At 36.0% G+C, this 15,171-nt stretch overlaps 1 long non-coding RNA gene across 3 annotated transcripts; it reads right to left on the reverse strand.

The window, feature by feature from the left end:
- LOC148696362 (uncharacterized) lies at window positions 1–3,540 on the reverse strand. Of its 3 annotated transcripts, XR_015963647.1 has the most exons (7): window positions 2,952–3,540; window positions 2,371–2,512; window positions 1,961–2,049; window positions 1,647–1,729; window positions 1,381–1,438; window positions 763–815; window positions 1–226 (listed from the first exon to the last, which is right to left on the reverse strand). It is a non-coding gene; the product is annotated as an uncharacterized LOC148696362 (long non-coding RNA). The 3 variants fall into 3 exon arrangements; XR_015963646.1 differs by lacking the exon at window positions 2,371–2,512 and having other exon boundaries at window positions 1,647–1,752; window positions 2,979–3,104; XR_015963645.1 differs by lacking the exon at window positions 2,952–3,540 and having other exon boundaries at window positions 1,647–1,752; window positions 2,371–2,510.
- Window positions 3,541–15,171: the final 11,631 nt, after the last annotated feature.

Below are 15,171 nucleotides of genomic sequence, written 5' to 3' on the forward strand. Positions count from 1 at the left end.
TAAATGAATACAAAATTTCATAAATGATCATATTGTCAAAATGTATTACAAGTCGAACAAAGCTAAAGTCAATATCAAACTACACATGAAATACGAAATAGGCCTCTAATAACAAAGAAATTTATCACTTGAAAGACTTCACTTTTCCTTGAACACCTCCAAACGAAGTCCTTTGAGAGTGAAATACTGCTCCTAATGCTTGAACCACACTAATTGCTATCTCTATCTGCATAGACATAAGCACATGGAGTAATAGAAAATCTATTGCATTGCTATATGCAGAAATACACATTTAATTTCAAGTAAGAAAGGTGATACTAAAAAAACCTAATCATTGTCATACAAAATGTGGTTATGGTTATCAATTATGATATCCCCAAAAACTCTAAGGTAAGACTCACTATTTTTTGATTTAGTGGCTTGCTGTTATCAATTTACATCAAAGTTAGCCATTTATCTAGTTTTTGGGTCTTAATATATTACAAATTAAGCATCAACAGAAGCACCAACAAATTTCAATTTTTTTCATTTCTTTTTGTTCCATTTTCTTCAATCCAATCAACTTTCTTGGGAACTAAAACAAAAGGAGAGAAAGAGAGAGTTCCCAACTTGTCTCAACTTCGTCTTTGGAAACTAGGTGCTGGGAACGGATAAAGTTCCCAACCAAGATAATTAAGAGCTAGTCAAAACAAAATGTTAACTTAGAAATTGATAAAGACTTTAATACTAATACAATTAAGTATAAACTTTTCCACTCATTACCGCTACATTTGCAACCTCTTCATTTAAAAATTCACCAAAGACTTGAATGCTGCCTGAAAAATAGTAAAAAGAAATAGAATAAATAAGTGAATTAGTAAAACTTCATAACATCTAAATTAATATTGTAAGGAACACAATATAAAGATAACAACAATCACCACAAACACATTAAACTCCAAATACTTAAATTAATTAGTAGAAATGGTCAATTATAGTACAATTGGAAGTGTTGACACAAACAAAAAATGTTTTGTTCCTCTTTACAACTGATGCACATCCTAAAGTTGACAGAAGAAACTAATCATGACTACAAAGCAGTCTGGGTGTCGGTCGATGATGAAGACACCACTCAAATTCTGCCCATCTTAACAGAATCCAACAGTTGAGGATTTTTGCAATTTGTTGGTTTCAAGGTTAGATTAATTGTGAGAGAAACTGTCGAAAGGAATATGTTGGTTTGAGGGTTCGAATTTGTTTTTGCGATGATTGTAAGCAACAAAAGAGATGAAGCGGTGAGTGAGAGAAAAGTGGTGAGCAACAGAAGCGGTGAGAGTGCAACCAGGAAGAGAGTAAACAGCAGGCAAAAAAGGAAGGCAACACTGAATTCTTCTTGACTACCTATTTAGTGAGTTCTTGGACCTATTTAGAGAGTTACTGGAATGAAATGAAGCCAACTCTGCAATAGAGAAACAAACGAAAAAGTCAAAATCCAGAAATCTAAGTTTAACTCAATCAAATATAATAACCAATGAAAGTTGCAAACCGCAAATTCTCGCAATGTAGACAAAGAAACTTGTTTTTCAAGGACAATTGGTCTCTCTCTCTCTCTGAATACAACATTTCAAAAACCAAACAATAATTAATAAAATAGAAAATTGAAGTACCTGCTCAGTTTTTATTTTTATACAAACCGTGATCTCCACTTGCTCTAAGTAAGGAGAAAGTGTGTGAACCACCCTTCATCACCCTTCATTCAAAACATCACAACCTCTGCACTTATATAAAGGAAAAAAGAAATGGACCATATAAAATTATCTTATAATCCGATTATACAGAAGGCCAAACTCTTGAGTTGGGGTTGGTGGCCGTCGACCACATCATCGCCTCCATTTGAGAGAAAAGGGTTTGTTTGGCTCTTTTGTCCAATTATTTACATTAACCATATCTAAATGAAGAAGGAAAACACCATGATCAATACCTATGTTGCTCCCTTCTTGTGATCCAAATTTGAAGAAGGCCGATGGGGAGGGGCAGTTATAAGTGTCATCCTCTCTGTTTCTCCTATCCCTGCATTGTCGACCAAAACAACATCAAACCAAGTGCAATACAATCCAATGTAATGCTCACAAAATCTGAGCTCTAAACAAAGTCACAGGTCAGCAATCACCTAATCGATCATAACACCATCGCAAATATGAAAAACATAAACAATTAAGTCAGCAACATGATATGCCAACCCTTTCATACAAACATAGATTGCAATTCAAATATGCCACATTATTTACAAACAATTACAAATCGAGAAACAATTAATTCATCATCATGAATCGTAGTATAACATGAACACCATTAATTAGAAAAGACAAAGCTACATGACAATAAACATACAGAGAGTAACTACTTCAGATCCTTCCCAAAAGCAATCTTTTGCATGATAACAAAAGAGCGGTTGATCTCTGATCTAATTGCAGACACAATCTGCAGAACCAACTTCTATGGAATTTGAACTTGTGAAATGTGGGGTGGAGACCTGAATGTAACAAATTGGTGTTAAGTGAATAATTCCAAACATATAAAATTTAGATCATCATAGCCGAACGCAAACAGAACAATTAAATAAAGAATCGAAGGCATGCGCAATCTAATTAGACAAATAAGTGGACTTTCCCATGCCGAAATCTGAAAGGCCAACAGAAATCTCTCTTACGTTAACAAAACACACACACACACACCAGTGTTTTAATTCTCCTTCACTACTCAATGAGTACGACAAGAAGAAGCTAATGGCTAGAAAGAAGCTTCCAAAGAGAACAATCTATAAAGCAAACCACAAAAATTAGACAAAACCCAAAAAATAAGCAGTAAAAAAAAACCTAAATTAAAAAAAACATGCTAATTTTCTATAAATCATAATATGAACCACAACCCATCAATCATTTCCCAAAATAAACTACAAATCACAAAATTACCTATCCCAAATCGGCCTGAGAACTCACCAGGAAACCAAGGCTTTTCTGGGCTTAAAATTTCCTTCGAATTGGGACCAAATTCACGGTTTTTCAGCAAGAGGTCGATGTGCTTCGTAGTTTATGAGAGAGAGAATCGAAGAGATTTCTAACAGCTTGGTGGTTTTTGAGCAACACAGTGCTGGCGTTGGTGATTTCTGAGAGAGAAAGCGAGGAGAGAAAATGGAGATGGAAGCAGAGTTGAGGCTATGTCGTAGAAGCAGAATCGATGACTTCCACGATCATCAAGCAGGACCGCACACGCACAACCCCCACCCATCTAAACACCATTTCAGAACTATCGATCCTCTTCAAATAGATCGATCGATTCCAGAGATAGAGAAAGGAGGAGTAAGATGACGGAGGCAAGAGAAATGAGACAGAGGAGACTGCCTGTGTCGTTCTCGAGGGGTCTGCGAGATGGAAGAGGCAAGGAAGGTTTGAGAAGGAAATGGCAAAAGGCCGACTTTACCATCATTTTGAACTTTCATTTAGCACCAATTTTTTTAGCTTTTTCGGGGGGCTTGTAGAAAACGTTGCAATTGCTGGTGCCATTATTTGGGGGGCTTGAGAAGGAAATGGAGAAAAACGTTAAGTGTCGAGTGGGAAAGTTTAGGCGCGAAGCTAGAAGCCATTATTTGCGACGTGTCATTTGTGCCATAAAAAGTAGGGACTCAAATATATAGAAAATTCACTTTACGACATAATGCGATGCATTAAAAAAAAAGGAAAATGCGTCGTGTAAATTGTCAAATACAACACACAATACTTAAGCCGCAAATATTTTTATTTAACGACTTGCACAAAAGTGATGCCTTGAATGCTACATTATGTGCATGTATTACGACATGAACTTTACGAATGTCGTGAATAATATCATTTAAGGCATGCCAGTATTGTAAGCCGTATATTTCAAGTCGTAAAAGACCCAAACTGTTGCAGTTTTGGTTGATTGTTTTCTTGACTCTACATTTGTTTGCATAATGACCAAATTTGCCACACTTGTAGCAATTTCCTTTTTCTTCTTGGTTTTTGGAGTGGAATTTTCCTGAGGGTTTCCTCTTCGACTTGCTAGACTTGGGTTTCTTGTAAAATTTATTTATTTCAAAATTTTTATTTTTGAATTTGTTATATTTGGAATGTCTCCTACTTGAGTACTTATTTGGGTACCTATTGTATACTTCTGATTTTTTTTCTTTTTGTTAGATGGAGCAATAGGAGGTAATCTGTATTGTTCACAAAATGTTCCTAATTCGTATTTGGCTATTGACTTGTCTTTGTTGACTTGCTTTGTAATTTTCATATAAGTAAAGGTATGATATGGTATGATACCTTCTTCATTAACTAAAACATTTCTAATTTTATGGGAAATAGATTTGGTAATCCGTTAATGAATTTTTCTTTCCAAAATGGTTGATTACTATCTTCTCTAAGCATGACTCTAGACATGAAAACATCTTTGTACCATTTACATGAAAACATCTTTGTACCATTTAAAATCGCTTAGGGTTGGACATCTTAAGTTACTAAGTTGGTCATGAATTCTAGAGGTGATATTACTGGGTGTCCCTATGAAATGTTCTATAATGGTGAAAAGTAATGTGTTGACTGCATCTGGGACTCCTCGTCCTATATGCTTATCAAAGATGGGTGTTCCATCTTCGTCTCTTTTGACTGCACTTTTACTTTCATTTCTTGATTGTTTAGTGAGATGTTTTTCCCCACAAGAATGGAGCATTCATGTAAATCCAGTGATCAAAAGGTCGACAACTTGTGTTTGACTGAGGTTATGACTGGTAATATAACTATTAGCAACCATGGAGATGTGTTGTAATTTGTTCAAAAGTTCTTGTTTTGATAATCCATCCATGTTCCATTCATAGAGTTTATCAGCTGAAATTGAGATTTGATTTTGGATGTTTCTTTCCGCAAATTGAATATCCGGAGGTGTTGGCCTGGGATACCAATTTTTGGTAAGAGTTGTTGGGTTGACTCTTTTGTTTGTGATTCATTTGAGTTCAAGATTTTGAAAAGCTTCTTCTACTTTTCTGATGGAATTTGTTTCACTTTCGCCTATTGAATCCCATATTGTAGAAATTGTTTCTGGTCCAGATTCATCTGGGTGTTGTAAAACATTGACTGTTTTTTCTTATTTTAACTCTTGTAACATTTGGTCTATTTTTTGACTTGAGGAAATTGTTTTCAAAGCGATTGTGCTAGAGGCAGACTCTGGGAAGTTGACTAATGGTTTTTCCCTAATTAGAGGCAAACTCTGGGAAGTTGACTAATGGTCTTCTTTAACCTAATTTTCTTTGGTGATGAGTTCTAACTTCTTTTCAGACTCGTAATATTTTTCAATGAAATCAAAGAAAAATACTTCAAATTTGTGCTTTTTCATGAAATTGGTCCATTTATTGTAAATGTCCAATTTTTGTTCTTTTGTATATTTATTTTGAAAAATAATCTTCTGGGAATATTTTTTGTTGCTTTGATGTCAGCATTGAGTTTCTTCCATCGGGGTTTGAATGGTTTATTTAAGACTAATAATTGGTGGCTGATTTGACTTGCTTCGAATTTTGTTGAGGAGGTTTGTTCTCCTTAGTTTTAAGTATTGGGTTGATATCTTGGGTGAGTCACCTGAGAGGCTGTTTCTATTGACCTTAGTTTTATGTTAATCAGGTCAATGATTGATTCTTGTTGGGTGACTATTGAGCTAGTTTCTACAGCCTTTAATTTCTATTGGCTAAGGAATTGATTAAATCTTGATCTGGACCCACCATATTGGTTGATGTGGATCTAAAAAAAGAATTCCTACTTGGTTCTAATGATTTGTGTGACTGGGCTAATTCATAAAGGTGAACACTTGATTTTCTGATTGGTCGGTCAAAGTTGATTTTAACTGTTATGTCAAAATATTGTTCTATGCTATCTAAGTTGACTGAGTTATTTTGTATGCTTACTGGTTTGCTTTCATTAATCAAACACCAATATGAAGACAAACTGATATTTGACCACCTAATGATTTTGGGTATTTTGATGTTGGCGTTTTCTTGATTAGTTTGGATTAGTAGTGTATAGTCTCTAGGACTTTTGACTAAGGTTTGAAAATTCATGTTTGTTCCTGTGACTTTGTAGTAAACTCAGAAAATTAAGGCTAATGGTTGGACTCCTTCAAGGACTTGATACCCTGAAGTTTTTATGTTTAATGTGACTGCTTTCAGCATGTGGGGGTCTGAAAGACTTACTGTGAGATATGAGAAACAATCAAAATGAATTGGTCCGTCGTAAAGACTTGACTCAATCATTCCAAGAATGCTATCACTAAAGTCAGTAAATTTTACATCTCTAAGACATAACAAAATAGAGGTATTGAGGTCTCTTCTTGTTAAGGGCTTGACTGCTATTTGGACTAGACCTATGTGAATGTAATTGTAACCATCTTTTCTATGAGTTTTGATTTGTTTTGGTGTGAATAATTGACAAGTTTCATGTTCTTTACTAAGAGCATAAGCTTTTTCAACTGTTTTGACGTGATGTTCACTTCTAAAAGAGGCTACTGACCATTTCTTTTTGTAAATGTTTTTACTAGAAACATTGGGGATATTCCAATCTCCAAAGTCGACATTGTCATCCGTTTGAAATTCTAATTTTTGTTCTTCATTTACTGTCTGGAATTCTACATAAACTAGATCTAGAGCTAGTGCTGGCAGTTGAAGTAGATTTAAATAATCTACTCATAATGTTCAAAATGAAAGTTTTCAATATGCAGAAATCTTACTGGCTTTACCTTCCTCACATATTTGCTGAATTACCTCTCCGTTCATGCGATCTGCTCATGCCAATCCTATGGACTTATTATTTGGAACACACCTTACTGTTTGGGTTGAGAGTAAACAATGCTACTTAGAAGGTTAACAAATAAGATAAACAGTAAATGAAGACTGAAGGATGAACAAATGTAGTGATTAATAAGATGATAACTCAATTACCACTCACTTGGCTCTGATACCAAATGGGACAGAACTAGTGGTAATAATAACGATGAGGACAATTATACCAAGGGCAATGATGATCATGATTGAATGAACTATTAAATAAATTGTTAATTTAGTTTTTAGATGGTGCAAAGATGTTTTCATGTCTAGAGTCATGCTTAGATAAGATAGCAATCAACCATTTTGGAAAGAAAAATTCATTAACGGATTACCAAATCTATTTGCCCATAAAATTAGAAATGTTTTAGTTAATGAAAAAGGTATCATACCATATCATACCCTTACTTATGGAAATATTATTAATATTATCCAAAAGAAGGATTGAAAATGTGTATTGATATAAAATTACAAAACAAGTCAACAAAGACAAGTCAATAGCCAAATATGAATTAGGAACATTTTGTGAACAATACAGATTACCTACTATTGCTCCATCCAACAAAAAGAAAAAAAACCAGAAATCTACAATAGGTACCCAAATAAGTACTCAAGTTGGAGACATCCCAAATATAACAAATTCAAAAATAAAAATTTTGAAACAAATAAATTTTACGAGAAATCCAAGTCTAGCAAGTCGAAGAGGAAACCTTCTGGAAAATTCCACTCCAAAAACCAAGAACAAAAAGGAAATTGCTACAAGTGTGACAAATTTGGTCATTATGCAAATAAATGTAGAGTCAAGAAAATAATCAACTAATTGAAAATATCTGAAGAAGAGAAAACCTAGCTAATCCAAGTCTTAGAATTAAAAGATACATACCATAGTCAATCCGAAGATGATTTAGGTTCTAATTCATCGTCTTCCAGTAATTCCTCAAGTTGTCACATCCCGGCCCGGGCGAGACCACTTTATTTGATTCGGACTTATTTCAGTGTCTCGTTATCTTCCGTAACCTTGTGGGGTTGTTTTCAAACTAAAAATTGACAGACTTAACCGTACTTTTCGATCCTTAGTTTTTCTGGTTAACTCCAGCCACTACTGGGGAAACCAAAGGTATAATCCTAATCTACTCTTGTTTATCTTCAATTAGTGGGTAGATCGTGGGATATTGTTGAGGTTCGAGGTTGACCGAAGCTTGGGAAGCTCTGGCTTTCTTTTTTGTCAAAACCAGCCTAGAATCAGGTTGGTTCCAAGGGTTGAATCGACTCGGTAACCTAAAGCCCAACTACCTCAGAGCCAAACCTAAGGGGAACCGAGCCAAACCCAAAAACCAAAACCCAGATCCCAGTCTGCATTTGGGTCCATGCTTGGGTGTTTGTCTTGGCTGGCGAGTGGAGCACATGCACCTCCACCAGAGGTACTGTGTTCAGCTGCTGTCCAAGACGATGACCACGGCGTTGCAGATGACTTTTTTGGCGACCCAAATCAGTGCATGGTGATGCATACGGTGACATGTGTCCGTCCCGTGGCGGCGCGTGTGGTGGCGCATAAGGGTACCTAAGGTCCACCAATATGTTTTTCGACGTCTTGAATTTGTTTATGATGTATGTTTCCCGAAATTCAATCGTTTTAGTATAGTTTTATTAATTGGTACCTTTATGTGCTTAGGTACAATTATTTATGGCATTTCTGTCTTCTTTAGTTTGCACAACTCTTTGACGGTAAAGTATCTATGAGTGGACCCCTTCTAAAATGCATGATTTCACTATTAGAAATGCATACATGTAAAACATGATTTAATGGCTACGTTTTATGAAACGTTTATGAGTAAATTGGTTTCACGCTTTATGAATTATCATGCTTTATCGACTTTACGTTCTTTGTGGTATATATGATGGATGATTATATACTATGAACATGATTTAAGATATGATGCTTAAGCTATTCAGCTCCGTTAAGATATATATACTTATACTTTGGAAAGATTATGTTCAATGTTTTCGTGTGCTTGTTTAGTGGTTACTTATATGTCTTGCCTACGGGCGAATGTCCTACCTACGGGCAAATGTCCTGCTTATGAGAGAATGATCTGCCTACGGGCGAATGACCTGCCTATGAGTGAATAACCTGCCTTCGGGCGATTTTGATACCACTACTTAGCACACTATATACAATATATGTTTTATAAAGTTTTATAGCATGCTAGGGTTTTCGGAAAACCTATTACTTATTATGCTATATATGTTTTCATAAACTTTCGGGGTTAGTACGTTGTTAAATAACTATGTTAGTATTACTTATTTATCAACTTGATCCACTCATGTTTTGTTTTGCACCCCCTCAAGACTTAAAATCGAGGCGTACAATCCCTGTGTCAAGGCACTCCCGTATCAGCATCTTCCAGTCCTTTCAGTGTAGGACCTATCTCTTTGTTCATTCCACTTTATATTATTCCTTTTTAGTGTCTTGGATTAGTTGTTTGCTCTGGACACGTTCCACAATTGCATATTCATTATAATTAAATTTACAAGTTTTATTTATGTCAGTTAATTGTTTTTAGTTCTCATGCATCCTAATATGGCTTTGTCACCATTGGGTGTCGACCAATAGGTGCCTACCTTGGTGTTTGGAGAATATCAGGGTCATGTGTGTCACCTACTCCACCACATGTGAAGCTCGTGGGCTGCAAGTAGGTTTTCGTGAGGAAACGTAATGAGAATAAAGAAATAATGTGATACAAAGCACGCCTCGCAGCGCAAGGCTTCTCTTGATGCCCTGGGATTGATTACAAGGAGATGTATTCCCCTGTAATGGACATCATAACGTTCCGCTACCTTATTAGTTTGGTAGTTCCCGAAAAATTGAATATGCGGCTTATGGACATGGTAACCACGTATCTTTATGGGGATCTACATACGAAAATCTACATGAAAGTTCCAGAAGGACTTCCATTAATTGGTTCAAATAGTTCTAGACCACGAAACACTCTCTCGATTAGGTTGAGGAGATCACTCTACATATTGAAATAATCCGAACGGATGTGGTATAATCATCTAAGTGAATATTTGACAAGTCAAGGTTATGTGAACAACGAACTATGCCCATGCATGTTCCTCAAGAAGTCACATTCTGGATTTGCGATCGTTGCAGTTTATGTTGATGACATGAACCTTATCGGAACTCTTGCAAAGCTTAAGGGAATTGAAATTCATTAGAAATCAAAATTTGAGATGAAGGATCTTAGGAAAACTCAATATTATCAAGGCCTAAAGATCAAGCACTGTTCGGATGGAATCCTAGTACATTAATTGAACTACACCCAAAAGGTGTTGTGACATTTTAATAAGGATAAAACGAAGTATTTGAGTACTTTTATGGTCGTTCGGACTCTAGATGCTAAACGAGATCCATTCTGTCCTAAAGAGGATGAGGAAAAGATTTTGGAGCCTGAAGTTCCATACCTAAGTGCAATTGGTGCTTTACTGTACTTGGCTTAATGCACTAGACCTAACATCTCATTTGCTGTTAATCTTTTGGCTAGATACCGCAATGCGCCTACACGCAGACATTGGAATGGTTTTAAAGGCATTTTCCGCTACCTTAAGGGTACGACAGATTTGGGCTTGTTCTATATTCACGAATCCTCGAGAGGAACCGCCACCCTCTAGGTCCTCGGGATGATTCCCGCCTTGTTGGTTACGCAGATGCTAATTATTTGTCTGACCCACATAAGGCATGTTCTTAAACGGGCTATGTCTTTACCGTTGGAGACACCGTAATATCTTTGAGGTTTACCAAGCAAACGCTAGTTGCAACTTATTTGAACCATGCTAAGATTCTCGCCCTGTGTGGCGTGAGTGCTTTTGGTTGAGAACCGTCATGGAACATATTCGAAGCACTAGTGGTCTTACTACCATCGTTGACCTTCCTACGACTGATAAGAGCATATTTATGCAACTTTGTTAGCTTGTTTCTCTGCATTTAGTGAGTTAGTTTCTATTTATTATAGTGATTTAAGCTATTTTCGTGTGTTTGTAGGTCTAATTGGCAAAGATGACAATAAATGGCTAAATGGAGTAATTTGGAGCAGTTTTGGACTTGGATTGGATAACATGTGTATGGAGCATAATGGATGGACGTTTTTGGTGACAAATGATGCTAAAAATGTGCTACAAATCAGGAAGAATTAAATTAAGGCCTTAAAGATAAAGAATCAGTTGAAAACAAGGAGATCTTATCCAACCTTATTCTATCATATCCAGTCTTATCTTATCTTATCCCATATTATCCAAACATTATCCTATTTAATCCAACATTATCTAAACTCATCTCCAGCTGCAAAAGGAGTCCTTATCCTATTCTAAATCCTTCCCATCTGAATTTAGGAGTCCTTATCATGTTTTAACAATGCATATTTGATTTTAGAAGTCCTGAAATCATGCAAACAATTTAATTCCTTTTCTCCTAGAATTGTGCCGTGTCCTATCCTTGTCCTCCAAGGATCGGTGCCGTGAGTCTGCATATATATAAATTACATTGTGTTGCAGCTTTGAGGGGGATTTTTCAGAGTGAAAGTTTTAGAGAGAAAATACATCAGTGTGCACAGGTTTCTGAGAATTTTAGAGACTTGTGTCGTGCTTGCAAGGAAGGAAGGAGAAAAGGAGTTTTGAGCTGTGCTGCATCTAAGGATTGTGCAATCTGCCATTGGATTGCTGGAGCGTCTTGGGTTCTTTCTATCCTTAGTTTTAATTTCGATATTTATTTTAGATTGCTTTTCAACTATGATAAACATGTGTAACTAAATTTCTTTTTAGCTAGAGGTGAATTCGAAGGCATGGACATATGTTTTATATAAATTGATTTCCTCCAGTTCTTGTTTCATAAAGCATGAATGTGATTTACTTATCTGTTTTATAGAGAACTTATTCTTGTATGTTTATTACGGAGGCCTACTTAGTATGCATGCAGGGATTTGATGCTAGGATATAAGGGAATTTCACCTAATCGTTATGAACTTATATTCACAAGTAGTAAAAGTCACTATCATGATTGCGTTAAGTAGATTCCTGGCAGGAGTATCATGCTTTTCATAGTTATGAATGCCTTGTCAATGCTTATGTTTTCACAGAACTTAATGATATTTAATATGTATCTCTATCATGCTATTCATATAGGGAACTTGATAAGAATAATTTGATTGCGTCGGTGAGTCCAATTCAATGAACTTAGGAAAATCTGAGAGTTAATTTGTGCAGTTCACAGTTAATTTAGGGCATTGTCATTCGTGGTTTATATAGGAATAATAACTGGAAATTGATTTGTGTGCATATGGTTTATGTGTGGAGAAGAATCCTCTAGCTAGTCTTTCACCCAATTTTCGTACCAAACTTAATTTGTTTCTTCAATTTACTGGTTTTAAGTTAGAAGTCATCCAAAAACCTCCCCCCTCATTGTTTTGTGTCAGTTTAGCCTAGTTTTCAAATTTTAAGTCTAATTTGGGTTGATTAGCATCCCTTCTAATCCCTGGCCTAGAATGATCCCTACTTGCTCATACTACAACTGTCTAAAAAGGGTTTAATTTGTGTGTTCGTTTCTACCACATCAAATTTTGGCGCCGTTGCCGGGGATTAGCAAATTTGCTAATCTTCCCCTTAGTTTCTGTTCGTGTTTCTTTTGTGTTTATGTTTTGTTTTGTTTTGTTTTCTTTGTTTTAGGTACTAGTTTATGACTGATGCGAAACTTATGTGACACACAAATTAAACCCTATTTGTGACAATTGTAGTAATGATGTAAGTAGGGATCGTTCTAACCGGGGATTAACTAGGGGTGCTAAACACTTGACTCAAATAAATAAAACTAACTTTTAAAACACTTAACTCACTTAACAAGAACTCAAAACAAGTCCACAAGACTCCAAATACTTAAAAACACAAAATAAGATAGATTGTAATGACTACGACTCAACAAAATATGGGGGGATTGAGTTTTTGATGAAATTAACTAAAATGCACAAATTGTAATTAAGGGAAAAATGTAAATATGAATGTGATGAAAATATGGATGGAATGCTAGCTAGAAGGTTCTTCTCCACACATGTTACACTTGCATACAAGATTGATTTTCAGTTGGTCTTTCGATAAATTATGAAACTCAACACCCCGGGTTAATTAGGTCCGCTTAAATTAACCGTCAAGTTCTCCTTAAGTTAATGAATTGGATGGGTTTGCGCAACGCAATTCACAACATTCTCCAAAAGTCCTTTACATGAAAAGCACAATAAAGATACAATCAAAGATCATTAAGCATCATGAAAACTATAAGTGTTGACGAGGCCTTTGTTACTATGAAAAGCATGAAACTAGTGCCAAGAATTCATTTAACGCGATTGTTTATAAGCAACCTCCACTACTTGTGAATATAAGTTCATAACTATTAGGTGAAACTCACTTATATTCTAGCGTCATATTCATGCATGAAAATTAAGCGTGCACTCTCAATAAACATACATAAATAAGTTATCAATCAAACGGTTAAACAAATTGAATCCACAACTTATGAAATTCCAACCAAAGGTAATCAATTCATATTGCAAGCATAAACATGGTTTCGAATCACCCCCTAGCTAAAGGGGGTTTAGTTCCTCATACGTACAAGACAAAGAGAATTGAAATTAAACATTGAAATCAAGGAAAGGAAACACCTAAAAATTCCAACAACTTAAACTTGAATTGTATGAACGTTTAGGCCTCTCTTCTCCTCCTCTTTGTTGCGGCACAAGGTCTAAGGATAGGTTTTGGGGTGGTATTTGTATGGAGGAATGGATGTGTGATGGTAGGGTAGTGTTTTGGAAGGATGGGGAGTGGTTGGAGTGGCTGCAATGGAGGAGAAAAGGTGCAGAAAATGGAAGGGGATGCACGGCACAAAGGGCTGTTTTGTGATGGTGTGTTGTGTGATTGTTTTGTGGTGAATGGAATTCTTTGTATGAATGCATTGCACGGTTTTATAGGGAGAGAATGGATGGGAGAGCATGTGAATGGGAGCTAGGAGGGAATGATTAAAGAGGGAATGCATGTGGAATGACAACTAGGTTGGTTGGTGGAAAGCTGAAAATGCAAAGGGGAATGTTGGAAATGGGATGGAAGTGCACGGCAAGGTGTGTTTGGGTGCATGTGGCTGAATTATTTGTTTGGGAAAGCATGTGGCTGCCAACTAGGGTGAATGATTGAAGTGGGAATGGAAGAATGTGGCTGCAATGATGAAGAAAATGCTGGAAATATTGGAATGAATATACACGGCATAGAATGGGAAATGTTTTATGTGGCTGCAAGGTTGTAGTTTAGGGTGTTTGAGTGAATGGCTGAGATGGTTTGATGAATGATGTGTTTAAATGGTTAAAAATGGGAAACAAGGCCCTTCCTTGCACGACAAGGAAGGCAAACACAAAGGGGATACACGGCAAGGACTTTGATGATGCAAGAGACTTTGTTTTGTGACTTAGAATAGATAGGAGTTTTCAATGTTGCTCAAACATGAGGTCTTTTAGGATTTAACTTTCCTACTTCAAGTCTTCAATTTCGTCCATCCTCTTGGCTCCAAGCATATGATATCCATTCCAAGCCCAATTTTTCTCCAAAATGCACCAAAATGCATCTTTTTGCTTCCTTAGCCATATGAACCTAAAAACACACGAAAATGGCTTAAACTACTAAAACAACTAGGAATTAACAATATAAATGCACGAAAACAAGCTAAGTAAGTCGCCTAAATATGCTCCTATCAAATTCCCCCACACTTAGCTTTTGCTAGTCCTCGAGCAAAACAAATAACCTAAACAAAACGAAACAAAACAAAACAAACCAAAGACAATCTTAAACCTTCCAACGTTGCCTTAGGGATTTCCAATGCACATGACATGTTAAAAATCATCATTCCCACAGATTTTAGTCATCTTCACACTTAAGTACATTCTTAATCATAGTCACCGCATACTAGTTCACAATTAAGCATTTAAAACCATGTTTTGAATGTAGTAACTGATGCGAGAATTATACGCGCACAAATTAAACCCTCTTTTTGTCAAATTGTAGTATAAGTATAAGTAGGGATCGTTCTGGACCGGGGATTAGGAGGGATTGTTAACCACTTGGATTTGACTCAAAAACGTAAAATAACAATATAAAACACTAAACTAGACTCAAAGAATACAAAACTAAACACTTAAAACACTAAAACAAACCAAAAGACTCAAACATCACCCCAAAACACTCAAAACTGCCTTAAAATCACTTTCTGGGCAGTTTTGAGCACT

This window comes from Pyrus communis, chromosome 6 (genome assembly GCF_041283825.1).
Source record: "Pyrus communis isolate YQ-2024b chromosome 6, ASM4128382v1, whole genome shotgun sequence".
In the NCBI taxonomy this organism is placed as follows: domain Eukaryota; kingdom Viridiplantae; phylum Streptophyta; class Magnoliopsida; order Rosales; family Rosaceae; genus Pyrus; species Pyrus communis.